This window comes from Pagrus pagrus, assembly GCF_965226575.1.
Source record: "Pagrus pagrus genome assembly, chromosome: 2".
Lineage (NCBI taxonomy): Eukaryota > Metazoa > Chordata > Actinopteri > Spariformes > Sparidae > Pagrus > Pagrus pagrus.
In genome coordinates, this window is record NC_140186.1 from 7288087 (window position 1) to 7315144 (window position 27058).

General features: G+C 47.5%; 1 pseudogene across 1 annotated transcript in view; it reads left to right on the top strand.

Annotated features, from left to right (window-relative positions):
• The first annotated feature begins 5148 nt into the window (after positions 1-5148).
• LOC311273111 (perforin-1-like) overlaps positions 5149-27058 on the top strand; it is a 32428-nt pseudogene continuing 10518 nt past the window's right edge. The window contains exons 1-3 of the transcript in view: positions 5149-5412; positions 5512-5591; positions 6278-6323. The product of the transcript in view is annotated as a perforin-1-like (transcript). The remainder of the gene's footprint in view (positions 5413-5511; positions 5592-6277; positions 6324-27058) is intronic.

The following is a 27058-nucleotide window of genomic DNA, read 5'->3' on the forward strand; positions in this document are numbered from 1 at the left end:
TAAGCATCATTTTTGTGTCCCTTCCCATGCAAATAAAGCCTATGAAAACATGAGTTGTGTCTTTAAGTACAGCACAAGTGTCAGAGCTAAAGGAAAAAATATATATCTAGAATTAAAGCACCTAACATGTGGAAACATTATAAAGTTATATGAAACATTCTCACCTTTCTCAACAAAATTCAGACACCAAGTAGATAGGGGCATTTTGTTATATTTTGTAGGGCAGTGGTTCCCAATCTGGGTGTCCAAAACATATTTTCTTTACATGAAATAATTATTTTATTGTTTTATTTTGTTCTGACTTTCCCTCTAAAAGCCAAACCAAACACCAGTATCCAGCTCTTCGAATTGAGGCCTATGCAGAAGTATCGAAAACTGCAGTTCCTCAAATGGCCACTTGAGGCTGGCTCCAAAAGCAAGTCAATCCCCATAAGATCCCATGTTAAAATGTCCAACTATACAGCAGAAGTAAACATGTTTACAGCCTGGTACAAAAAACAGTTTTGGTCTCTATAGCTAATTTATCCTTTCTTGAGAAATATACTCACTGGTTTGAATTATATTAAGGCTTAAAGTTGTGCATAGTTAGGGCTGTGGCCTCTTTGAGTGTATACAGTCAGTGTGCTAGACACAGTAGCTTTGAGCTACACATTAACAATGCTGACATCGTGATATTTCGGGGCTTTAATGTTTGCTATGTTCTGCATCTTATTTTCACATGTCAGCATTCAAATATTTGCTAATTAGCACTAAACACAAAGTACAGCTGACGCTAATGAGAATGTCATTTGGTCAAAACTCAAAGTATCAGACTCTGCCAGCTAATTACATACTTTTGCCATAACTACCACGCATACTTTTTCTGAAATAAGGTCCCCTGGTGATCCACTGAAGGGGTCTGACTTTGCCTCTCTATTTGCTCCAGCTCTACGGTTTGTCCCCTCTTCAGGTCTGGCAAACCAATATTTGCTGGTTGACATAAAACACATTACTAGTGGTTTTTAAGTCAGTTAACTGCAAAACAGAGAGATTATTCTGCCATTTTTAAACATAATCAACATCGGGTGAACTCATTTGGTTTGAATGTAACAGACATGTGTTTGTGTGTCCTGCACTGCAGGTTTAAGGGGTCACCAAAATGACCACAGTTTATCCTGAGGGAAGAGAGGGGGGATTTGTGGCACAACTTCACCTTCTTCCAGAAGGGTAAAAGTCAAAGAGGCTCCAGCAGCACTTGGTTTCACATCCCAGTAATTTACCCCAAGCTAAACTAATAAACCTCTTTAACCTGAACTAAAGGGAGGGCCGTTAGAAATGCCCTTCTCTCATCTGATTTGCTAACTCTGCCACATAAGCTCCGATAAGATAAAAGATTTCAAAGCTTCATCAGTAACACTTTATAATAACGATCGTTAGTAAGTCCTTTATAAGACATTACTTAATGATAAACAAAACATTAATAATCCTTTGTAAATGATTAGTTAATACTAAATTAACATATCACAGCTATGTTGTAAGTCATCTGCAAATGACTTGTTAAGCATGGAATATTCATGAACAAATCATTAGTAAATGATTACTTAATGATTTGTTGATATATTATGAATGACTTGTGAGTGATTATAAGAAATTATTATTAATGAATGCTGTTAACATATCACAAATATGTTGTAAGTCATCTACAACTGATTGGTCAATTATGAAATATTCATGACATAATCATTAGTAAATGTTTAATAATGATTTGTTATGTAATGAAAGAGGCCTGTTCTTCATCTTTTATAACTCATGTGTAAATGTATTACTGAATCATCTATAAGTCATTTACAAGTGCTTTTGCATGCTGCTGTGACTGCTGTGTCTCGTTCAGCCAGTATAGGACCACGTTTGGGAGAAATTTCGAGTCAATCGGTCCAAAGACCTGGAAGCTATTGAAAAAATCGGCCAAGGTTTTCATGAAAAATGGCCCCCTTTCACTGAAATATTCACCAAAAATACAAATTCCACCCAAATCCAATGGGGACTGCTGTGTCTCGTTCAGCCAGTATAGGGCCACGTTTGGGAGAAATTTTCGAGTCAATCGGTCCAAAGACCTGGAAGCTATTGAAAAAAATGGCCGACGTTTTCATGAAAAAGGCAACTTTTTTCATTAAAATATTCACCAAAAATACAAATTTCACTAAAATCCAATAAAAACTGCTGGCCTTTCTTTTGCCAGTATGGACAACATTTGTGTTCAATTTCGAGTCAATCGGTCGAAAGAAGACCGTAACCCTAACCCTAGCCCCGTAACCCTAACCCTAACCACAACCCCAGCCTTAAGCCAGCCTCATGAAACATTGTCCCTCTCACTAAAATATTCACCAAAAATACAAATTTCACCCAAATCCAATGGGGAGCACTTGTAAATGACTTATAGATGCTTCAGTAATACATTTACACGAGTTATAAAAAATGAAGAACAGGCCTCTTTCATTACATAACAAATCATTAGGTAAACATTTACTAATGATTATTTCATGAATATTTTATAATTAACTAATCAGTTGTAGATGACTTGCAACATATTTGTGATCTGTTAACAGCATTCATTAATAATAATTTCTTATAATCACTCACAAGTCATTCATAATATATCAATAAATCATTAAGTAATCATTTACTAATGATTTGTTCATGAATATTCCATGCTTAACAAGTCATTTGCAGATGACTTACAACATATTTGTGATATGTTAATTTAGTATTAACTAATCATTTACAAAGGATTAATGTTTTGTTCATGATTTGTTTATCATTAACTAATGTCTTATAAAGGACTTACTTATGATCGTTGTTATAAAGTGTTACCGCTTCATCGTCTGCTTATCTCTAAACAAAGAACAAAGGGTCTTTCTCTCGCTGGTTCTGTTTTTGATGGAAGCGGAGCAGCAACTTTCTCTGCATTTCAAACAGGTAGAAAACTCTTTTTGAATGTAACTGGAAGATAGCATTAACAGTCTTTAATACATCAGATTGACCATTCATTTTAAATTACTTAGAAAAGATGCTACGCTGCACGATACTGTGGACAAAGAGCGTGATTTGGGCACTGAGGCTGGCAACACAGATTTGCAAGAGACTTCACCAGACTTCTGTAGAGTTTCTTGGTCTACATAGTGTGTTGGGATTGTGTGGGTTTTTCCAGATCAAATGTTAGGAAAATATATTGACCTCTATTTTTGACAGTGTTGTTGAACCATTTAAAGAACTCTTCAGTCTGATATCAAACATCAGCAGATGCAGAAGTCAAATATGCATATTTCTGACAATAAAATGATGTAATTCTAAGTCTAAGGCTCTTGCAACAGCTTTTGCAGGCACATAATGACATACAGGTGCACCTGAGCTGAATCATAGTCTGCAAGTCATTTCAACTTGCACCTTTTGGAGAGGGTCAGATGCATACGATGTGATTTTGTATTCAGCTGTATTTAAAAACCATCAAACTCATACCTGAAGCAAGACATCAGGAATAAGAACAGAGCCACAGACGTAAATTAGTGGTATCCTATACTAATTAACAGAAGTCATCATAATTCCTCCACAACATCAGTCCATAAGACACCACAATTATCTCTACTGTGGAGGTTATTTCAAAGGAAAGAATGTCGTCAAAACATCTTACTACTGTGCAATTCAAAGTCCTTACATGACATAACAGTAGCAATAAAATGTAGTTGCCAAGGTGTAATAGTGCCAGGAACAGGCATATCACGTTGTGCTGAAATAGCAAAAAAAAAAAAAAAAAAAAAACTGCAGCACAACAGAGGACACATATTTTAGGTTAAAAAAAAAAAAAGTTTTTATCTTGGCAATATTGATAATACATGGAAAACTTGGGAACAATGATCACACTATCTCATGGCAAGACGAATCAGTGTAAAACATTAAAGAGCAGTTACACAAAGGGGCCTTTATTTCCTCATACCAGCAACTAATGAAGATGAAACACAACTCACAATTATCTGCGCACACAACAAAAACTTAAGCTTCACGAGTAAAAGTTGCCATTAATCTATTTTTTTGTCACAGTCAGCAAAGACCAAAAACCAACAATGTTATTTTAATACTTTCCATCTTCCCTTCCCTGTCTGTGGCACTCAGCCCCGAGCCTACTGATGCATTCTGCAGATGTAACTTTTTCTTTTCTCAAAAAACAGCTGGGCACTGTAGTTTTTAGCAAGTTTGACTCAAACAGAAGTAAACATTGATTTTGTTAGGGACTTTTTTAGCTGCAGAATAATACACATTTCATGTGCTCAGGAGTGTTTACAGCAGAACGCACATAATAAACTACATTGGTCATTCATCATTATGGAGGAACATCTCCTACATAAACAGTGTGTCTCATTGTGTTTTTAATATTTTTGACAACAATTACATCTGTGGCACAGAGCAATAAGATAACAGGGCTTTGACAGGCAATTAATATGAACAAAATTAACATTTAAAGAGCTGCAAATTACAAAAATTGTATTGATACAGGTCATTTTGTTTTTCACAAAATAATCTCCATTCAAAGATATCAAATATAGGTTATAATATAATGTAAATTTCCCCTCCAAGCTCCAATCAGCAGTCAACATTACAGAACATAAACACACGACAGTGGAGGTCTCCTCTACTGATCACGGCTGCTGTCAGGTTGACAAACCAGAGTGAAGCTAAACCCACTTTGTAATTAGTTCTCTCTAAGCTCTCGCTCGTCAGTAAACAACTTCGGATCAGAGCAGATGTGACTGTGGCTGTTTATTACTCCAGAAGCTCCCTTCTTTTAGTTGTTGCTGGCGATTTAGCCTAATTTTTGCTGTCTTTACTTACAGTACAGTTTCATAATAGCACAAAAAATTAATCCAAGACTTCCAGCCAATCATAATCCAGAATCATCGTTGGCCATTGTCAAGAAACAAGAAATTTGAATTTTTTAAGTAATTTAGAGAGTGTCAATTCACAGTTTCACAACCCAGAGAGCACAGACAACCCAATGTCCTACTGCATTTGCCGTTCTTGTCACCTTTCATCATCTTTTTACAACTAAAATGATACTAATTTGTGCTCTTTTTGTCTTTTATATCTTTATATTTCAGTGTGTCTTCGACTCCAGCCATGATCTCCTTATTAACCCCACCCCACCTCTACCTCCTCCTCTTTCTGTCTTACCACTCTCCTGTTTTCTCCTGTCGAATCGGAAACATCAGCCAGTGTGAGTCTGCTGAATTTGTACCAGGCCACAACCGGGTGGGGGAGGGCTTTGACGTGGTCACCCTGCAGCGTAAAGGAGCCTACATGATTGACGTGAAGACTTACCTGACCCAAGCTGGCACCTGTACTCTCTGCTCCAACCCTCTCCAAGGCGACAGGCTGCAGAAAGTAATAAATAATGAAATAAAAAAATGAAATTCTGCAGCAGCAGTTGCCTATACTTTATGTGTTAATGTTAATCACGGTGTTTTCACCTTTCATTTTCAGCTGCCCGTCTCTGTAGTGGACTGGTGTGCATTTAGTCGATGCAACGCTGACCTCTACAGCAGTGCGCACACCTCAGTTAGGTATGATATGAAACAGCATTATATCAGTGAAAGGGTTTTATGAGCTATGTCATGTCATGTCATTCAAATGCCTCAATACAAGCCAGTAAATACATGTTAATAAAGCACCAGTCTTCACTAAAAACAGGAGAACTCAGCTTTTGTGACTTCTCCAAAGTCACAAACTTTGATTTTCTTATTCAGTCAGTTTCTCTGCATACAATCTGGCATTAGATGAAGTTTAAATGTTGTGTAGCCATTAACCATGCAAAAACATCTGATTTCATTTTGATGTGGCAGGTCAACTCAGTTCAGTTCATCATTTAAAAACAACACACGGCTGCCTAACGAAATGAAAGTTTGCAAACTGCTACACAAGAACTATGAACTGTGATTAATATACAAATATACATGAACACGTAGTGCATCTTTTGAATCTGCGTCAGAGCGAATGTAAACAACAGCAGCAATATGATGGTGATGATAATGTGGTCGGCATATCAAAAATTCAACATGTGGGAAACACTGTCCAGCATCTTTGACTGTGTGAGCACCAAGAATCAATGTTGTAAACACAGAGTCCACCTTCTGCGTATGCTCAGAACATGGTCTGTGCATCAAGTGTATCCATTTTTAGATACAAGGCAAAACTTCTTTGATATGAGAGAATTTAAGTCATTTCTTTCCCCTGCAAATTGTGTCCACAGCTCATTGATTGAAACTTACAGCTCCCAGGACAGTAACGACTGGAAGGTAGGAATCTCTCACTCTCTCATTAATGTGAACACAATATTGTAATAATAACTGACAGACATGTAGACATGCAGTTATTTAGCTTTTTTTGCCACTTTTGTCATGAATTTATCTTTATGTAACCAACACATTGCAGGAAATTACAACTGCAATTTCTGATCAAAAGGGCTGATGTACAGTATATAGTATATATATTTTTATTTTTAATCTATTGCCCTAACTGCTAACAGAATAAGTGTCAGTATATTCAATTAATAGTATCTGCAAATGAATGGTTATATGACGTGACAAAGGAAATATAACTTCTAGCAGTGTTGTTGAAGATTGCAACCAACTGAATAATCCTTGTCTGAGCCTCCTCTATGGCGACCACTCAAAGATATGATATATATGAATTCTGTAGGTCTTTGTTAGATATTTTGTTGAATTGTGTACTTACATTTTCCCAAATGTTTCCAACAATGTCCAAACCAGAGAAATCCACAAGTTTACTCAAGCTAACAGTGCGTTTCATGTGGTTGGGACTACTTTGGGGACAGGGAAGTCGGCAACAAGACTAAATTTAAGGGACAAAACTCTACAACATTACCTCATCTGTGAACACTTGTGACTGAGTCAAATCAGATAGATTTTCATTAGCGATGCTGGTTGTTTAATGGTGTGCTAATTACCAGCAAAGTGAGTTTGACCACAGGATCATTTGTGTTTAACCGCCTTACTCATGCAGTGTTAAGTGCAGTGCTATTCTCGGGCCACTTTTGTTTAATATCTATATGCTCCCACTGGCCCAGATCATGGAGTATTATAACATCGCTTACCACTCATATGCTGATGACACACAGCTCTACATCACAGTGTCACCATATGACTACAGTCCATTACAGTCGCTGAATGAATGTATCCAACAAGTCACTCAGTGGATGGGCCAGAACTTTCTCCAGCTCAATGCTGAAAAGACAGAAATCATTGTTTTTGGTCCCAAAAACGCAAGGCTTGAGGTCAGTGGCCAACTTCACTCAATTACACTAAAAACCACTGACCAAGCCAGAAATCTGGGTGTAGTTATGGACTCAGACCTGAATTTTAACAGCCACATAAAGACTATCACTAAATCAGCCTATTATCATCTTAAAAACATTGCACGAATTACAGGACTTCTGTCTAAACAAGACATGGAAAAACTAGTTCATGCATTTATTCTTAGTAGGTTAGATTATTGTAATGGCGTTTTTACAGGTCTCAGTAAAAAATCAATCAAGCAGCTGCAGCTCATCCAGGAGAGATTCACCTGCCCTCAGACAGCCTCTGCCCTGAGACCAGGGGAGACAGTTGACTCCCTTTTGTCCAACCACGTTGCCCTGAGAACAGAAAAATATGACTTCTGCCCTGAGACCAGGAGGGATTCACCTGCCCTCAGACAACTTCTGCCCTGAGACCAGAGGAGACAGTTGACTCCCTTTTGTCCAACTACGTTGCCCTGAGACCAGGAGGGATTCACCTGCCCTCAGACAACTTCTGTCCTGAGACCATAGGAGACAGTTGACTCCCTTTTGTCCAACTACGTTGCCCTGAGACCAGGAGGGATTCACCTGCCCTCAGACAACTTCTGTCCTGAGACCATAGGAGACAGTTGACTCCGTTTTGGCCAACTACGTTGCTCTGAGAACAGAAAAATATGACTTCTGCCCTGAAACCAGGAGGGATTCACCTGCCCTCAGACAGCTTCTGCCCTGAGACCAAAGTTGACAGTTGACTCCCTTTTGTCCAACTAGGTTGCCCTGAGAAACGAAAAATACGACTTCTGCCCTGAGACCAGCAGGGATTCACCTGGCCTCAGACAAAATTCTGGGAAACAATGGTCTCTGCCCTGGGACCAGATGAGACTAAACAGCCATGAGGAAAATCCTACAAAACAACTTCTGCCCTGACACCAGAGGACACAGTTGACTCCCTTTTGTCCAACTACGTTGTCCTGAGAACAGAAAAATACGACTTCTGCCCTGAGACCAGGAGGGATTCACCTGCCCTCAGACAACTTCTGCCCTGAGACCACAGGAGGCAGTTGACTCCCTTTTGTCCAACCATGTTGCCCTGAGAACAGAAATATGACTTCTGCCCTGAGACCCGGAGGGATTCACCTGCCCTCAGACAACTTCTGCCCTGAGACCAGTGGAGACAGTTGACTCCCTTTTGTCCAACTATGTTGCCCTGAGACCAGGAGGGATTCACCTGCCCTCAGACAAAATTCTGGGAAACAATGGTCTCTGCCCTGGGACCAGATGAGACTAAACAGCCATGAGGAAAATCCTACAAAACAACTTCTGCCCTGAGACCAGAGGAGACAGTTGACTCCCTTTTGTCCAACCACGTTGCCCTGAGAACAGAAAAATACGACTTCTGCCCTGAGACCAGGAGGGATTCACCTGCCCTCAGACAACTTCTGCCCTGAGACCAGAGGAGACAGTTGACTCCCTTTTGTCCAACCACGTTGCCCTGAGAACAGAAAAATATGACTTCTGCCCAGATACCAGGAGGGATTCACCTGCCCTCAGACAACTTCTGCCCTGAGACCACAGGAGGCAGTTGACTCCCTTTTGTCCAACCATGTTGCCCTGAGAACAGAAAAATATGACTTCTGCCCTGAGACCAGGAGGGATTCACCTGCCCTCAGACAACTTCTGCCCTGAGACCACAGGAGGCAGTTGACTCCCTTTTGTCCAACCATGTTGCCCTGAGAACAGAAATATGACTTCTGCCCTGAGACCCGGAGGGATTCACCTGCCCTCAGACAACTTCTGCCCTGAGACCAGTGGAGACAGTTGACTCCCTTTTGTCCAACTATGTTGCCCTGAGACCAGGAGGGATTCACCTGCCCTCAGACAAAATTCTGGGAAACAATGGTCTCTGCCCTGGGACCAGATGAGACTAAACAGCCATGAGGAAAATCCTACAAAACAACTTCTGCCCTGAGACCAGAGGAGACAGTTGACTCCCTTTTGTCCAACTATGTTGCCCTGAGAACAGACAAATACGACTTCTGCCCTGAGACCAGGAGGGATTCACCTGCCCTCAGACAACTTCTGCCCTGAGACCAGAGGAGACAGTTGACTCCCTTTTACCCAACTAGGTTGCCCTGAGAACAGAAAAATACGACTTCTGCCCTGAGACCAGGTGGGGTTCACCTGCCCTCAGACAACTTCTGCACTGAGACCAGAGGAGGCAGTTGACTCCCTTTTGTCCAACTACGTTGCCCTGAGACCAGGAGGGATTCACCTGCCCTCAGACAACTTCTGCCCTGAGACCAGAGGAGGCAGTTGACTCCCTTTTGTCCAACTACGTTGCCCTGAGACCAGGAGGGATTCACCTGCCCTCAGACAACTTCTGTCCTGAGACCATAGGAGACAGTTGACTCCGTTTTGGCCAACTACGTTGCTCTGAGAACAGAAAAATACGACTTCTGCCCTGAAACCAGGAGGGATTCACCTGCCCTCAGACAGCTTCTGCCCTGAGACCAAAGTTGACAGTTGACTCCCTTTTGTCCAACTAGGTTGCCCTGAGAAACGAAAAATACGACTTCTGCCCTGAGACCAGCAGGGATTCACCTGGCCTCAGACAAAATTCTGGGAAACAATGGTCTCTGCCCTGGGACCAGATGAGACTAAACAGCCATGAGGAAAATCCTACAAAACAACTTCTGCCCTGACACCAGAGGACACAGTTGACTCCCTTTTGTCCAACTACGTTGTCCTGAGAACAGAAAAATACGACTTCTGCCCTGAGACCAGGAGGGATTCACCTGCCCTCAGACAACTTCTGCCCTGAGACCACAGGAGGCAGTTGACTCCCTTTTGTCCAACCATGTTGCCCTGAGAACAGAAATATGACTTCTGCCCTGAGACCCGGAGGGATTCACCTGCCCTCAGACAACTTCTGCCCTGAGACCAGTGGAGACAGTTGACTCCCTTTTGTCCAACTATGTTGCCCTGAGACCAGGAGGGATTCACCTGCCCTCAGACAAAATTCTGGGAAACAATGGTCTCTGCCCTGGGACCAGATGAGACTAAACAGCCATGAGGAAAATCCTACAAAACAACTTCTGCCCTGAGACCAGAGGAGACAGTTGACTCCCTTTTGTCCAACCACGTTGCCCTGAGAACAGAAAAATACGACTTCTGCCCTGAGACCAGGAGGGATTCACCTGCCCTCAGACAACTTCTGCCCTGAGACCAGAGGAGACAGTTGACTCCCTTTTGTCCAACCACGTTGCCCTGAGAACAGAAAAATATGACTTCTGCCCAGATACCAGGAGGGATTCACCTGCCCTCAGACAACTTCTGCCCTGAGACCACAGGAGGCAGTTGACTCCCTTTTGTCCAACCATGTTGCCCTGAGAACAGAAAAATATGACTTCTGCCCTGAGACCAGGAGGGATTCACCTGCCCTCAGACAACTTCTGCCCTGAGACCACAGGAGGCAGTTGACTCCCTTTTGTCCAACCATGTTGCCCTGAGAACAGAAATATGACTTCTGCCCTGAGACCCGGAGGGATTCACCTGCCCTCAGACAACTTCTGCCCTGAGACCAGTGGAGACAGTTGACTCCCTTTTGTCCAACTATGTTGCCCTGAGACCAGGAGGGATTCACCTGCCCTCAGACAAAATTCTGGGAAACAATGGTCTCTGCCCTGGGACCAGATGAGACTAAACAGCCATGAGGAAAATCCTACAAAACAACTTCTGCCCTGAGACCAGAGGAGACAGTTGACTCCCTTTTGTCCAACTATGTTGCCCTGAGAACAGACAAATACGACTTCTGCCCTGAGACCAGGAGGGATTCACCTGCCCTCAGACAACTTCTGCCCTGAGACCAGAGGAGACAGTTGACTCCCTTTTACCCAACTAGGTTGCCCTGAGAACAGAAAAATACGACTTCTGCCCTGAGACCAGGTGGGGTTCACCTGCCCTCAGACAACTTCTGCACTGAGACCAGAGGAGGCAGTTGACTCCCTTTTGTCCAACTACGTTGCCCTGAGACCAGGAGGGATTCACCTGCCCTCAGACAACTTCTGCCCTGAGACCAGAGGAGGCAGTTGACTCCCTTTTGTCCAACTACGTTGCCCTGAGACCAGGAGGGATTCACCTGCCCTCAGACAACTTCTGTCCTGAGACCATAGGAGACAGTTGACTCCGTTTTGGCCAACTACGTTGCTCTGAGAACAGAAAAATACGACTTCTGCCCTGAAACCAGGAGGGATTCACCTGCCCTCAGACAGCTTCTGCCCTGAGACCAAAGTTGACAGTTGACTCCCTTTTGTCCAACTAGGTTGCCCTGAGAAACGAAAAATACGACTTCTGCCCTGAGACCAGCAGGGATTCACCTGGCCTCAGACAAAATTCTGGGAAACAATGGTCTCTGCCCTGGGACCAGATGAGACTAAACAGCCATGAGGAAAATCCTACAAAACAACTTCTGCCCTGACACCAGAGGACACAGTTGACTCCCTTTTGTCCAACTACGTTGTCCTGAGAACAGAAAAATACGACTTCTGCCCTGAGACCAGGAGGGATTCACCTGCCCTCAGACAACTTCTGCCCTGAGACCACAGGAGGCAGTTGACTCCCTTTTGTCCAACCATGTTGCCCTGAGAACAGAAATATGACTTCTGCCCTGAGACCCGGAGGGATTCACCTGCCCTCAGACAACTTCTGCCCTGAGACCAGTGGAGACAGTTGACTCCCTTTTGTCCAACTATGTTGCCCTGAGACCAGGAGGGATTCACCTGCCCTCAGACAAAATTCTGGGAAACAATGGTCTCTGCCCTGGGACCAGATGAGACTAAACAGCCATGAGGAAAATCCTACAAAACAACTTCTGCCCTGAGACCAGAGGAGACAGTTGACTCCCTTTTGTCCAACTATGTTGCCCTGAGAACAGACAAATACGACTTCTGCCCTGAGACCAGGAGGGATTCACCTGCCCTCAGACAACTTCTGCCCTGAGACCAGAGGAGACAGTTGACTCCCTTTTACCCAACTAGGTTGCCCTGAGAACAGAAATATACGACTTCTGCCCTGAGACCAGGTGGGGTTCACCTGCCCTCAGACAACTTCTGCACTGAGACCAGAGGAGGCAGTTGACTCCCTTTTGTCCAACTACGTTGCCCTGAGACCAGGAGGGATTCACCTGCCCTCAGACAACTTCTGCCCTGAGACCAGAGGAGGCAGTTGACTCCCTTTTGTCCAACTATGTTGCCCTGAGAACAGAAAAATATGACTTCTGCCCTGAGACCAGGAGGGATTTACCTGCCCTCAGACAACTTCTGCCCTGAGACCACAGGAGGCAGTTGACTCCCTTTTGTCCAACCATGTTGCCCTGAGAACAGAAATATGACTTCTGCCCTGAGACCCGGAGGGATTCACCTGCCCTCAGACAACTTCTGCCCTGAGACCAGTGGAGACAGTTGACTCCCTTTTGTCCAACTATGTTGCCCTGAGACCAGGAGGGATTCACCTGCCCTCAGACAAAATTCTGGGAAACAATGGTCTCTGCCCTGGGACCAGATGAGACTAAACAGCCATGAGGAAAATCCTACAAAACAACTTCTGCCCTGAGACCAGAGGAGACAGTTGACTCCCTTTTCTCCAACCACGTTGCCCTGAGAACAGAAAAATACGACTTCTGCCCTGAGACCAGGAGGGATTCACCTGCCCTCAGACAACTTCTGCCCTGAGACCAGAGGAGACAGTTGACTCCCTTTTGTCCAACCACGTTGCCCTGAGAACAGAAAAATATGACTTCTGCCCAAATACCACGAGGGATTCACCTGCCCTCAGACAACTTCTGCCCTGAGACCACAGGAGGCAGTTGACTCCCTTTTGTCCAACCATGTTGCCCTGAGAACAGAAAAATATGACTTCTGCCCTGAGACCAGGAGGGATTTACCTGCCCTCAGACAACTTCTGCCCTGAGACCACAGGAGGCAGTTCACCTGCCCTCAGACAACTTCTGCCCTGAGACCAGAGGAGGCAGTTGACTCCCTTTTGTCCAACTATGTTGCCCTGAGAACAGAAAAATACGACTTCTGCCCTGAGACCAAGAGGGATTCACCTGACCTCAGACAAAATTCTGGGAAACAATGGTCTCGGACCTGGGACCAGATGAGACTAACCAGCCATGAGGAAAATCCTACAAAACAACTTCTGCCCTGAGACCAGAGGAGGCAGTTGACTCCCTTTTGTCCAACTACATTGCCCTGAGAACAGAAAAATACGACTTCTGCCCTGAGACCAGGAGGGGTTCACCTGCCCTCAGACAACTTTTGCACTGAGACCAGAGGAGGCAGTTGACTCCCTTTTGTCCAACTACGTTGCCCTGAGACCAGGAGGGATTCACCTGCCCTCAGACAACTTCTGCCCTGAGACCAGAGGAGGCAGTTGACTCCCTTTTGTCCAACTATGTTGCCCTGAGAACAGAAAAATACGACTTCTGCCCTGAGACCAGGAGGGATTCACCTGCCCTCAGACAACTTCTGCCCTGAGACCAGAGGAGACAGTTGACTCCCTTTTGTCCAACCACGTTGCCCTGAGAACAGAAAAATATGACTTCTGCCCTGAGACCAGGAGGGATTCACCTGCCCTCAGACAACTTCTGCCCTGAGACCACAGGAGGCAGTTGACTCCCTTTTGTCCAACCATGTTGCCCTGAGAACAGAAAAATATGACTTCTGCCCTGAGACCAGGAGGGATTCACCTGCCCTCAGACAACTTCTACCCTGAGACCACAGGAGGCAGTTGACTCCCTTTTGTCCAACCATGTTGCCCTGAGAACAGAAATATGACTTCTGCCCTGAGACCCGGAGGGATTCACCTGCCCTCAGACAACTTCTGCCCTGAGACCAGTGGAGACAGTTGACTCCCTTTTGTCCAACTATGTTGCCCTGAGACCAGGAGGGATTCACCTGCCCTCAGACAAAATTCTGGGAAACAATGGTCTCTGCCCTGCGACCAGATGAGACTAAACAGCCATGAGGAAAATCCTACAAACCAACTTCTGCCCTGAGACCAGAGGAGACAGTTGACTCCCTTTTGCCCAACTAGGTTGCCCTGAGAACAGAAAAATATGACTTCTGCCCTGAGACCAGGAGGGATTCACCTGCCCTCAGACAACTTCTGCCCTGAGACCAGAGGAGACAGTTGACTCCCTTTTACCCAACTAGGTTGCCCTGAGAACAGAAAAATACGACTTCTGCCCTGAGACCAGGTGGGGTTCACCTGCCCTCAGACAACTTCTGCACTGAGACCAGAGGAGGCAGTTGACTCCCTTTTGTCCAACTACGTTGCCCTGAGACCAGGAGGGATTCACCTGCCCTCAGACAACTTCTGCCCTGAGACCAGAGGAGGCAGTTGACTCCCTTTTGTCCAACTACGTTGCCCTGAGACCAGGAGGGATTCACCTGCCCTCAGACAACTTCTGTCCTGAGACCATAGGAGACAGTTGACTCCGTTTTGGCCAACTACGTTGCTCTGAGAACAGAAAAATACGACTTCTGCCCTGAAACCAGGAGGGATTCACCTGCCCTCAGACAGCTTCTGCCCTGAGACCAAAGTTGACAGTTGACTCCCTTTTGTCCAACTAGGTTGCCCTGAGAAACGAAAAATACGACTTCTGCCCTGAGACCAGCAGGGATTCACCTGGCCTCAGACAAAATTCTGGGAAACAATGGTCTCTGCCCTGGGACCAGATGAGACTAAACAGCCATGAGGAAAATCCTACAAAACAACTTCTGCCCTGACACCAGAGGACACAGTTGACTCCCTTTTGTCCAACTACGTTGTCCTGAGAACAGAAAAATACGACTTCTGCCCTGAGACCAGGAGGGATTCACCTGCCCTCAGACAACTTCTGCCCTGAGACCACAGGAGGCAGTTGACTCCCTTTTGTCCAACCATGTTGCCCTGAGAACAGAAATATGACTTCTGCCCTGAGACCCGGAGGGATTCACCTGCCCTCAGACAACTTCTGCCCTGAGACCAGTGGAGACAGTTGACTCCCTTTTGTCCAACTATGTTGCCCTGAGACCAGGAGGGATTCACCTGCCCTCAGACAAAATTCTGGGAAACAATGGTCTCTGCCCTGGGACCAGATGAGACTAAACAGCCATGAGGAAAATCCTACAAAACAACTTCTGCCCTGAGACCAGAGGAGACAGTTGACTCCCTTTTGTCCAACTATGTTGCCCTGAGAACAGACAAATACGACTTCTGCCCTGAGACCAGGAGGGATTCACCTGCCCTCAGACAACTTCTGCCCTGAGACCAGAGGAGACAGTTGACTCCCTTTTACCCAACTAGGTTGCCCTGAGAACAGAAATATACGACTTCTGCCCTGAGACCAGGTGGGGTTCACCTGCCCTCAGACAACTTCTGCACTGAGACCAGAGGAGGCAGTTGACTCCCTTTTGTCCAACTACGTTGCCCTGAGACCAGGAGGGATTCACCTGCCCTCAGACAACTTCTGCCCTGAGACCAGAGGAGGCAGTTGACTCCCTTTTGTCCAACTATGTTGCCCTGAGAACAGAAAAATATGACTTCTGCCCTGAGACCAGGAGGGATTTACCTGCCCTCAGACAACTTCTGCCCTGAGACCACAGGAGGCAGTTGACTCCCTTTTGTCCAACCATGTTGCCCTGAGAACAGAAATATGACTTCTGCCCTGAGACCCGGAGGGATTCACCTGCCCTCAGACAACTTCTGCCCTGAGACCAGTGGAGACAGTTGACTCCCTTTTGTCCAACTATGTTGCCCTGAGACCAGGAGGGATTCACCTGCCCTCAGACAAAATTCTGGGAAACAATGGTCTCTGCCCTGGGACCAGATGAGACTAAACAGCCATGAGGAAAATCCTACAAAACAACTTCTGCCCTGAGACCAGAGGAGACAGTTGACTCCCTTTTCTCCAACCACGTTGCCCTGAGAACAGAAAAATACGACTTCTGCCCTGAGACCAGGAGGGATTCACCTGCCCTCAGACAACTTCTGCCCTGAGACCAGAGGAGACAGTTGACTCCCTTTTGTCCAACCACGTTGCCCTGAGAACAGAAAAATATGACTTCTGCCCAAATACCACGAGGGATTCACCTGCCCTCAGACAACTTCTGCCCTGAGACCACAGGAGGCAGTTGACTCCCTTTTGTCCAACCATGTTGCCCTGAGAACAGAAAAATATGACTTCTGCCCTGAGACCAGGAGGGATTTACCTGCCCTCAGACAACTTCTGCCCTGAGACCACAGGAGGCAGTTCACCTGCCCTCAGACAACTTCTGCCCTGAGACCAGAGGAGGCAGTTGACTCCCTTTTGTCCAACTATGTTGCCCTGAGAACAGAAAAATACGACTTCTGCCCTGAGACCAAGAGGGATTCACCTGACCTCAGACAAAATTCTGGGAAACAATGGTCTCGGACCTGGGACCAGATGAGACTAACCAGCCATGAGGAAAATCCTACAAAACAACTTCTGCCCTGAGACCAGAGGAGGCAGTTGACTCCCTTTTGTCCAACTACATTGCCCTGAGAACAGAAAAATACGACTTCTGCCCTGAGACCAGGAGGGGTTCACCTGCCCTCAGACAACTTTTGCACTGAGACCAGAGGAGGCAGTTGACTCCCTTTTGTCCAACTACGTTGCCCTGAGACCAGGAGGGATTCACCTGCCCTCAGACAACTTCTGCCCTGAGACCAGAGGAGGCAGTTGACTCCCTTTTGTCCAACTATGTTGCCCTGAGAACAGAAAAATACGACTTCTGCCCTGAGACCAGGAGGGATTCACCTGCCCTCAGACAACTTCTGCCCTGAGACCAGAGGAGACAGTTGACTCCCTTTTGTCCAACCACGTTGCCCTGAGAACAGAAAAATATGACTTCTGCCCTGAGACCAGGAGGGATTCACCTGCCCTCAGACAACTTCTGCCCTGAGACCACAGGAGGCAGTTGACTCCCTTTTGTCCAACCATGTTGCCCTGAGAACAGAAAAATATGACTTCTGCCCTGAGACCAGGAGGGATTCACCTGCCCTCAGACAACTTCTACCCTGAGACCACAGGAGGCAGTTGACTCCCTTTTGTCCAACCATGTTGCCCTGAGAACAGAAATATGACTTCTGCCCTGAGACCCGGAGGGATTCACCTGCCCTCAGACAACTTCTGCCCTGAGACCAGTGGAGACAGTTGACTCCCTTTTGTCCAACTATGTTGCCCTGAGACCAGGAGGGATTCACCTGCCCTCAGACAAAATTCTGGGAAACAATGGTCTCTGCCCTGCGACCAGATGAGACTAAATAGCCATGAGGAAAATCCTACAAACCAACTTCTGCCCTGAGACCAGAGGAGACAGTTGACTCCCTTTTGCCCAACTAGGTTGCCCTGAGAACAGAAAAATATGACTTCTGCCCTGAGACCAGGAGGGATTCACCTGCCCTCAGACAACTTCTGCCCTGAGACCACAGGAGGCAGTTGACTCCCTTTTGTCCAACCATGTTGCCCTGAGAACAGAAAAATATGACTTCTGCCCTGAGACCAGGAGGGATTCACCTGCCCTCAGACAACTTCTGCCCTGAGACCAGAGGAGACAGTTGACTCCCTTTTGTCCAACTACATTGCCCTGAGAACAGAAAAATACGACTTCTGCCCTGAGACCAGGAGGGGTTCACCTGCCCTCAGACAACTTCTGCACTGAGACCAGAGGAGGCAGTTGACTCCCTTTTGTCCAACTACGTTGCCCTGAGACCAGGAGGGATTCACCTGCCCTCAGACAACTTCTGCACTGAGACCAGAGGAGGCAGTTGACTCCCTTTTGTCCAACTAGGTTGCCCTGAGAACAGAAAAATACGACTCCTGCCCTGAGACCAGCAGGGATTCACCTGGCCTCAGACAAAATTCTGGGAAACAATGGTCTCTGCCCTGGGACCAGATGAGACTAAACAGCCATGAGGAAAATCCTACAAAACAACTTCTGCCCTGAGACCAGAATAGACAGTTGACTCCCTTTTGTCCAACTATGTTGCCCTGAGAAAAGAAAAATATGACTTCTGCCCTGAGACCAGGAGGGATTCACCTGCCCTCAGACAACTTCTGCCCTGAGACCAGAGGAGACGGTTGACTCCCTTTTGCCCAACTAGGTTGCCCTGAGAACAGAAAAATGCGACTTCTGCCCTGAGACCAGGAGGGGTTCACCTGCCCTCAGACAACTTCTGCACTGAGACCAGAGGAGGCAGTTGACTCCCTTTTGTCCAACTACGTTGCCCTGAGACCAGGAGGGATTCACCTGCCCTCAGACAACTTCTGCACTGAGACCACAGGAGGCAGTTGACTCCCCTTTGTCCAACTACGTTGCCCTGAGACCAGGAGGGATTCACCTGCCCTCAGACAACTTCTGCCCTGAGACCAGAGGAGGCAGTTGACTCCCTTTTGTCCAACTACATTGCCCTGAGAACAGAAAAATACAACTTCTGCCCTGAGACCAGGAGGGGTTCACCTGCCCTCAGACAACTTCTGCACTGAGACCAGAGGAGGCAGTTGACTCCCTTTTGTCCAACTACGTTGCCCTGAGACCAGGAGGGATTCACCTGCCCTCAGACAACTTCTGCACTGAGACCAGAGGAGGCAGTTGACTCCCTTTTGTCCAACTAGGTTGCCCTGAGAACAGAAAAATACGACTCCTGCCCTGAGACCAGCAGGGATTCACCTGGCCTCAGACAAAATTCTGGGAAACAATGGTCTCTGCCCTGGGACCAGATGAGACTAAACAGCCATGAGGAAAATCCTACAAAACAACTTCTGCCCTGAGACCAGAAGAGACAGTTGACTCCCTTTTGTCCAACTATGTTGCCCTGAGAAAAGAAAAATATGACTTCTGCCCTGAGACCAGGAGGGATTCACCTGCCCTCAGACAACTTCTGCCCTGAGACCAGAGGAGACGGTTGACTCCCTTTTGCCCAACTAGGTTGCCCTGAGAACAGAAAAATACGACTTCTGCCCTGAGACCAGGAGGGATTCACCTGCCCTCAGACAACTTCTGCACTGAGACCAGAGGAGGCAGTTGACTCCCTTTTGTCCAACTACGTTGCCCTGAGACCAGGAGGGATTCACCTGCCCTCAGACAACTTCTGCACTGAGACCAGAGGAGGCAGTTGACTCCCTTTTGTCCAACTACGTTGCCCTGAGACCAGGAGGGATTCACCTGCCCTCAGACAAAATTCTGGGAAACAATGGTCTCTGCCCTGGGACCAGATGAGACTAAACAGCCATGAGGAAAATCCTACAAAACAACTTCTGCCCTGAGACCAGAGGAGACAGTTGACTCCCTTTTGCCCAACTAGGTTGCCCTGAGAACAGAAAAATACGACTTCTGCCCTGAGACCAGGAGGGATTCACCTGCCCTCAGACAACTTCTGCCCTGAGACCAGAGGAGGCAGTTGACTCCCTTTTGCCCAACTAGGTTGCCCTGAGAACAGAAAAATACGACTTCTGCCCTGAGACCAAGAGGGATTCACCTGCCCTCAGACAACTTCTGCCCTGAGACCACAGGAGGCAGTTGACTCCCTTTTGTCCAACCATGTTGCCCTGAGAACAGAAAAATACGACTTCTGCCCTGAGACCAAGAGGGATTCAGCTGCCCTCAGACAAAATTCTGGGAAACAATGGTCTCTGACCTGGGACCAGATGAGACTAAACAGCCATGAGGAAAATCCTACAAAACAACTTCTGCCCTGAGACCAGAGGAGACAGTTGACTCCCTTTTGTCCAACTACATTGCCCTGAGAACAGAAAAATACGACTTCTGCCCTGAGACCAGGAGGGATTCACTTGCCCTCAGACAACTTCTGCCCTGAGACCAGAAGAGACAGTTGACTCCCTTTTGTCCAACCACGTTGCCCTGAGAACAGAAAAATATGACTTCTGCCCTGAGACCAGGAGGGATTCACCTGCCCTCAGACAACTTCTGCCCTGAGACCACAGGAGGCAGTTGACTCCCTTTTGTCCAACCATGTTGCCCTGAGAACAGAAAAATATGACTTCTGCCCTGAGACCAGGAGGGATTCACCTGCCCTCAGACAACTTCTGCCCTGAGACCACAGGAGGCAGTTGACTCCCTTTTGTCCAACCATGTTGTCCTGAGAACAGAAATATGACTTCTGCCCTGAGACCCGGAGGGATTCACCTGCCCTCAGACAACTTCTGCCCTGAGACCACAGGAGGCAGTTGACTCCCTTTTGTCCAACCATGTTGCCCTGAGAACAGAAAAATATGACTTCTGCCCTGAGACCAGGAGGGATTCACCTGCCCTCAGACAACTTCTGCCCTGAGACCACAGGAGGCAGTTGTCTCCCTTTTGTCCAACTACGTTGCCCTGAGACCCGGAGGGATTCACCTGCCCTCAGACAACTTCTGCCCTGAGACCAGTGGAGACAGTTGACTCCCTTTTGTCCAACTACGTTGCCCTGAGACCAGGAGGGATTCACCTGCCCTCAGACAAAATTCTGGGAAACAATGGTCTCTGCCCTGGGACCAGATGAGACTAAACAGCCATGAGGAAAATCCTACAAAACAACTTCTGCCCTGAGACCAGAGGAGACAGTTGACTCCCTTTTGCCCAACTAGGTTGCCCTGAGAACAGAAAAATACGACTTCTGCCCTGAGACCAGGAGGGATTCACCTGCCCTCAGACAACTTCTGCCCTGAGACCAGAGGAGACAGTTGACTCCCTTTTGTCCAACCACGTTGCCCTGAGAACAGAAAAATATGACTTCTGCCCTGAGACCAGGAGGGATTCACCTGCCCTCAGACAACTTCTGCCCTGAGACCACAGGAGGCAGTTGACTCCCTTTTGTCCAACCATGTTGCCCTGAGAACAGAAAAATACGACTTCTGCCCTGAGACCAAGAGGGATTCAGCTGCCCTCAGACAAAATTCTGGGAAACAATGGTCTCTGACCTGGGACCAGATGAGACTAAACAGCCATGAGGAAAATCCTACAAAACAACTTCTGCCCTGAGACCAGAGGAGACAGTTGACTCCCTTTTGTCCAACCACGTTGCCCTGAGAACAGAAAAATATGACTTCTGCCCTGAGACCAGGAGGGATTCACTTGCCCTCAGACAACTTCTGCCCTGAGACCACAGGAGGCAGTTGACTCCCTTTTGTCCAACCATGTTGCCCTGAGAACAGAAAAACATGACTTCTGCCCTGAGACCAGGAGGGATTCACCTGCCCTCAGACAACTTCTGCCCTGAGACCACAGGAGGCAGTTGACTCCCTTTTGTCCAACCATGTTGCCCTGAGAACAGAAATATGACTTCTGCCCTGAGACCCGGAGGGATTCACCTGCCCTCAGACAACTTCTGCCCTGAGACCACAGGAGGCAGTTGACTCCCTTTTGTCCAACCATGTTGCCCTGAGAACAGAAAAATATGACTTCTGCCCTGAGACCAGGAGGGATTCACCTGCCCTCAGACAACTTCTGCCCTGAGACCAGAGGAGACAGTTGACTCCCTTTTGTCCAACCATGTTGCCCTGAGAACAGAAAAATATGACTTCTGCCCTGAGACCAGGAGGGATTCACCTGCCCTCAGACAACTTCTGCCCTGAGACCACAGGAGGCAGTTGACTCCCTTTTGTCCAACCATGTTGCCCTGAGAACAGAAAAATATGACTTCTGCCCTGAGACCAGGAGGGATTCACCTGCCCTCAGACAACTTCTGCCCTGAGACCACAGGAGGCAGTTGTCTCCCTTTTGTCCAACTACGTTGCCCTGAGACCCGGAGGGATTCACCTGCCCTCAGACAACTTCTGCCCTGAGACCAGTGGAGACAGTTGACTCCCTTTTGTCCAACTACGTTGCCCTGAGACCAGGAGGGATTCACCTGCCCTCAGACAAAATTCTGGGAAACAATGGTCTCTGCCCTGGGACCAGATGAGACTAAACAGCCATGAGGAAAATCCTACAAAACAACTTCTGCCCTGAGACCAGAGGAGACAGTTGACTCCCTTTTGCCCAACTAGGTTGCCCTGAGAACAGAAAAATACGACTTCTGCCCTGAGACCAGGAGGGATTCACCTGCCCTCAGACAACTTCTGCCCTGAGACCAGAGGAGGCAGTTGACTCCCTTTTGTCCAACTATGTTGCCCTGAGAACAGAAAAATACGACTTCTGCCCTGAGACCAAGAGGGATTCACCTGCCCTCAGACAACTTCTGCCCTGAGACCACAGGAGGCAGTTGACTCCCTTTTGTCCAACCATGTTGCCCTGAGAACAGAAAAATATGACTTCTGCCCTGAGACCAGGAGGGATTCACCTGCCCTCAGACAACTTCTGCCCTGAGACCAGAGGAGACAGTTGACTCCCTTTTGTCCAACCATGTTGCCCTGAGAACAGAAAAATATGACTTCTGCCCTGAGACCAGGAGGGATTCACCTGCCCTCAGACAACTTCTGCCCTGAGACCACAGGAGGCAGTTGACTCCCTTTTGTCCAACCATGTTGCCCTGAGAACAGAAAAATATGACTTCTGCCCTGAGACCAGGAGGGATTCACCTGCCCTCAGACAACTTCTGCCCTGAGACCAGAGGAGGCAGTTGACTCCCTTTTGCCCAACTAGGTTGCCCTGAGAACAGAAAAATACGACTTCTGCCCTGAGACCAAGAGGGATTCACCTGCCCTCAGACAACTTCTGCCCTGAGACCATAGGAGGCAGTTGACTCCCTTTTGTCCAACCATGTTGCCCTGAGAACAGAAAAATACGACTTCTGCCCTGAGACCAAGAGGGATTCAGCTGCCCTCAGACAAAATTCTGGGAAACAATGGTCTCTGACCTGGGACCAGATGAGACTAAACAGCCATGAGGAAAATCCTACAAAACAACTTCTGCCCTGAGACCAGAGGAGACAGTTGACTCCCTTTTGTCCAACTACATTGCCCTGAGAACAGAAAAATACGACTTCTGCCCTGAGACCAGGAGGGATTCACTTGCCCTCAGACAACTTCTGCCCTGAGACCAGAAGAGACAGTTGACTCCCTTTTGTCCAACCACGTTGCCCTGAGAACAGAAAAATATGACTTCTGCCCTGAGACCAGGAGGGATTCACCTGCCCTCAGACAACTTCTGCCCTGAGACCACAGGAGGCAGTTGACTCCCTTTTGTCCAACCATGTTGCCCTGAGAACAGAAAAATATGACTTCTGCCCTGAGACCAGGAGGGATTCACCTGCCCTCAGACAACTTCTGCCCTGAGACCACAGGAGGCAGTTGACTCCCTTTTGTCCAACCATGTTGTCCTGAGAACAGAAATATGACTTCTGCCCTGAGACCCGGAGGGATTCACCTGCCCTCAGACAACTTCTGCCCTGAGACCACAGGAGGCAGTTGACTCCCTTTTGTCCAACCATGTTGCCCTGAGAACAGAAAAATATGACTTCTGCCCTGAGACCAGGAGGGATTCACCTGCCCTCAGACAACTTCTGCCCTGAGACCACAGGAGGCAGTTGTCTCCCTTTTGTCCAACGACGTTGCCCTGAGACCCGGAGGGATTCACCTGCCCTCAGACAACTTCTGCCCTGAGACCAGTGGAGACAGTTGACTCCCTTTTGTCCAACTACGTTGCCCTGAGACCAGGAGGGATTCACCTGCCCTCAGACAAAATTCTGGGAAACAATGGTCTCTGCCCTGGGACCAGATGAGACTAAACAGCCATGAGGAAAATCCTACAAAACAACTTCTGCCCTGAGACCAGAGGAGACAGTTGACTCCCTTTTGTCCAACCATGTTGCCCTGAGAACAGAAAAATATGACTTCTGCCCTGAGACCAGGAGGGATTCACCTGCCCTCAGACAACTTCTGCCCTGAGACCAGAGGAGACAGTTGACTCCCTTTTGTCCAACCATGTTGCCCTGAGAACAGAAAAATATGACTTCTGCCCTGAGACCAGGAGGGATTCACCTGCCCTCAGACAACTTCTGCCCTGAGACCACAGGAGGCAGTTGACTCCCTTTTGTCCAACCATGTTGCCCTGAGAACAGAAAAATATGACTTCTGCCCTGAGACCAGGAGGGATTCACCTGCCCTCAGACAACTTCTGCCCTGAGACCAGAGGAGGCAGTTGACTCCCTTTTGCCCAACTAGGTTGCCCTGAGAACAGAAAAATACGACTTCTGCCCTGAGACCAAGAGGGATTCACCTGCCCTCAGACAACTTCTGCCCTGAGACCATAGGAGGCAGTTGACTCCCTTTTGTCCAACCATGTTGCCCTGAGAACAGAAAAATACGACTTCTGCCCTGAGACCAAGAGGGATTCAGCTGCCCTCAGACAAAATTCTGGGAAACAATGGTCTCTGACCTGGGACCAGATGAGACTAAACAGCCATGAGGAAAATCCTACAAAACAACTTCTGCCCTGAGACCAGAGGAGACAGTTGACTCCCTTTTGTCCAACTACATTGCCCTGAGAACAGAAAAATACGACTTCTGCCCTGAGACCAGGAGGGATTCACTTGCCCTCAGACAACTTCTGCCCTGAGACCAGAAGAGACAGTTGACTCCCTTTTGTCCAACCACGTTGCCCTGAGAACAGAAAAATATGACTTCTGCCCTGAGACCAGGAGGGATTCACCTGCCCTCAGACAACTTCTGCCCTGAGACCACAGGAGGCAGTTGACTCCCTTTTGTCCAACCATGTTGCCCTGAGAACAGAAAAATATGACTTCTGCCCTGAGACCAGGAGGGATTCACCTGCCCTCAGACAACTTCTGCCCTGAGACCACAGGAGGCAGTTGACTCCCTTTTGTCCAACCATGTTGTCCTGAGAACAGAAATATGACTTCTGCCCTGAGACCCGGAGGGATTCACCTGCCCTCAGACAACTTCTGCCCTGAGACCACAGGAGGCAGTTGACTCCCTTTTGTCCAACCATGTTGCCCTGAGAACAGAAAAATATGACTTCTGCCCTGAGACCAGGAGGGATTCACCTGCCCTCAGACAACTTCTGCCCTGAGACCACAGGAGGCAGTTGTCTCCCTTTTGTCCAACGACGTTGCCCTGAGACCCGGAGGGATTCACCTGCCCTCAGACAACTTCTGCCCTGAGACCAGTGGAGACAGTTGACTCCCTTTTGTCCAACTACGTTGCCCTGAGACCAGGAGGGATTCACCTGCCCTCAGACAAAATTCTGGGAAACAATGGTCTCTGCCCTGGGACCAGATGAGACTAAACAGCCATGAGGAAAATCCTACAAAACAACTTCTGCCCTGAGACCAGAGGAGACAGTTGACTCCCTTTTGCCCAACTAGGTTGCCCTGAGAACAGAAAAATACGACTTCTGCCCTGAGACCAGGAGGGATTCACCTGCCCTCAGACAACTTCTGCCCTGAGACCAGAGGAGGCAGTTGACTCCCTTTTGTCCAACTATGTTGCCCTGAGAACAGAAAAATACGACTTCTGCCCTGAGACCAAGAGGGATTCACCTGCCCTCAGACAACTTCTGCCCTGAGACCACAGGAGGCAGTTGACTCCCTTTTGTCCAACCATGTTGCCCTGAGAACAGAAAAATATGACTTCTGCCCTGAGACCAGGAGGGATTCACCTGCCCTCAGACAACTTCTGCCCTGAGACCAGAGGAGACAGTTGACTCCCTTTTGTCCAACCATGTTGCCCTGAGAACAGAAAAATATGACTTCTGCCCTGAGACCAGGAGGGATTCACCTGCCCTCAGACAACTTCTGCCCTGAGACCACAGGAGGCAGTTGACTCCCTTTTGTCCAACCATGTTGCCCTGAGAACAGAAAAATATGACTTCTGCCCTGAGACCAGGAGGGATTCACCTGCCCTCAGACAACTTCTGCCCTGAGACCAGAGGAGGCAGTTGACTCCCTTTTGCCCAACTAGGTTGCCCTGAGAACAGAAAAATACGACTTCTGCCCTGAGACCAAGAGGGATTCACCTGCCCTCAGACAACTTCTGCCCTGAGACCATAGGAGGCAGTTGACTCCCTTTTGTCCAACCATGTTGCCCTGAGAACAGAAAAATACGACTTCTGCCCTGAGACCAAGAGGGATTCAGCTGCCCTCAGACAAAATTCTGGGAAACAATGGTCTCTGACCTGGGACCAGATGAGACTAAACAGCCATGAGGAAAATCCTACAAAACAACTTCTGCCCTGAGACCAGAGGAGACAGTTGACTCCCTTTTGTCCAACTACATTGCCCTGAGAACAGAAAAATACGACTTCTGCCCTGAGACCAGGAGGGATTCACTTGCCCTCAGACAACTTCTGCCCTGAGACCAGAAGAGACAGTTGACTCCCTTTTGTCCAACCACGTTGCCCTGAGAACAGAAAAATATGACTTCTGCCCTGAGACCAGGAGGGATTCACCTGCCCTCAGACAACTTCTGCCCTGAGACCACAGGAGGCAGTTGACTCCCTTTTGTCCAACCATGTTGCCCTGAGAACAGAAAAATATGACTTCTGCCCTGAGACCAGGAGGGATTCACCTGCCCTCAGACAACTTCTGCCCTGAGACCACAGGAGGCAGTTGACTCCCTTTTGTCCAACCATGTTGTCCTGAGAACAGAAATATGACTTCTGCCCTGAGACCCGGAGGGATTCACCTGCCCTCAGACAACTTCTGCCCTGAGACCACAGGAGGCAGTTGACTCCCTTTTGTCCAACCATGTTGCCCTGAGAACAGAAAAAT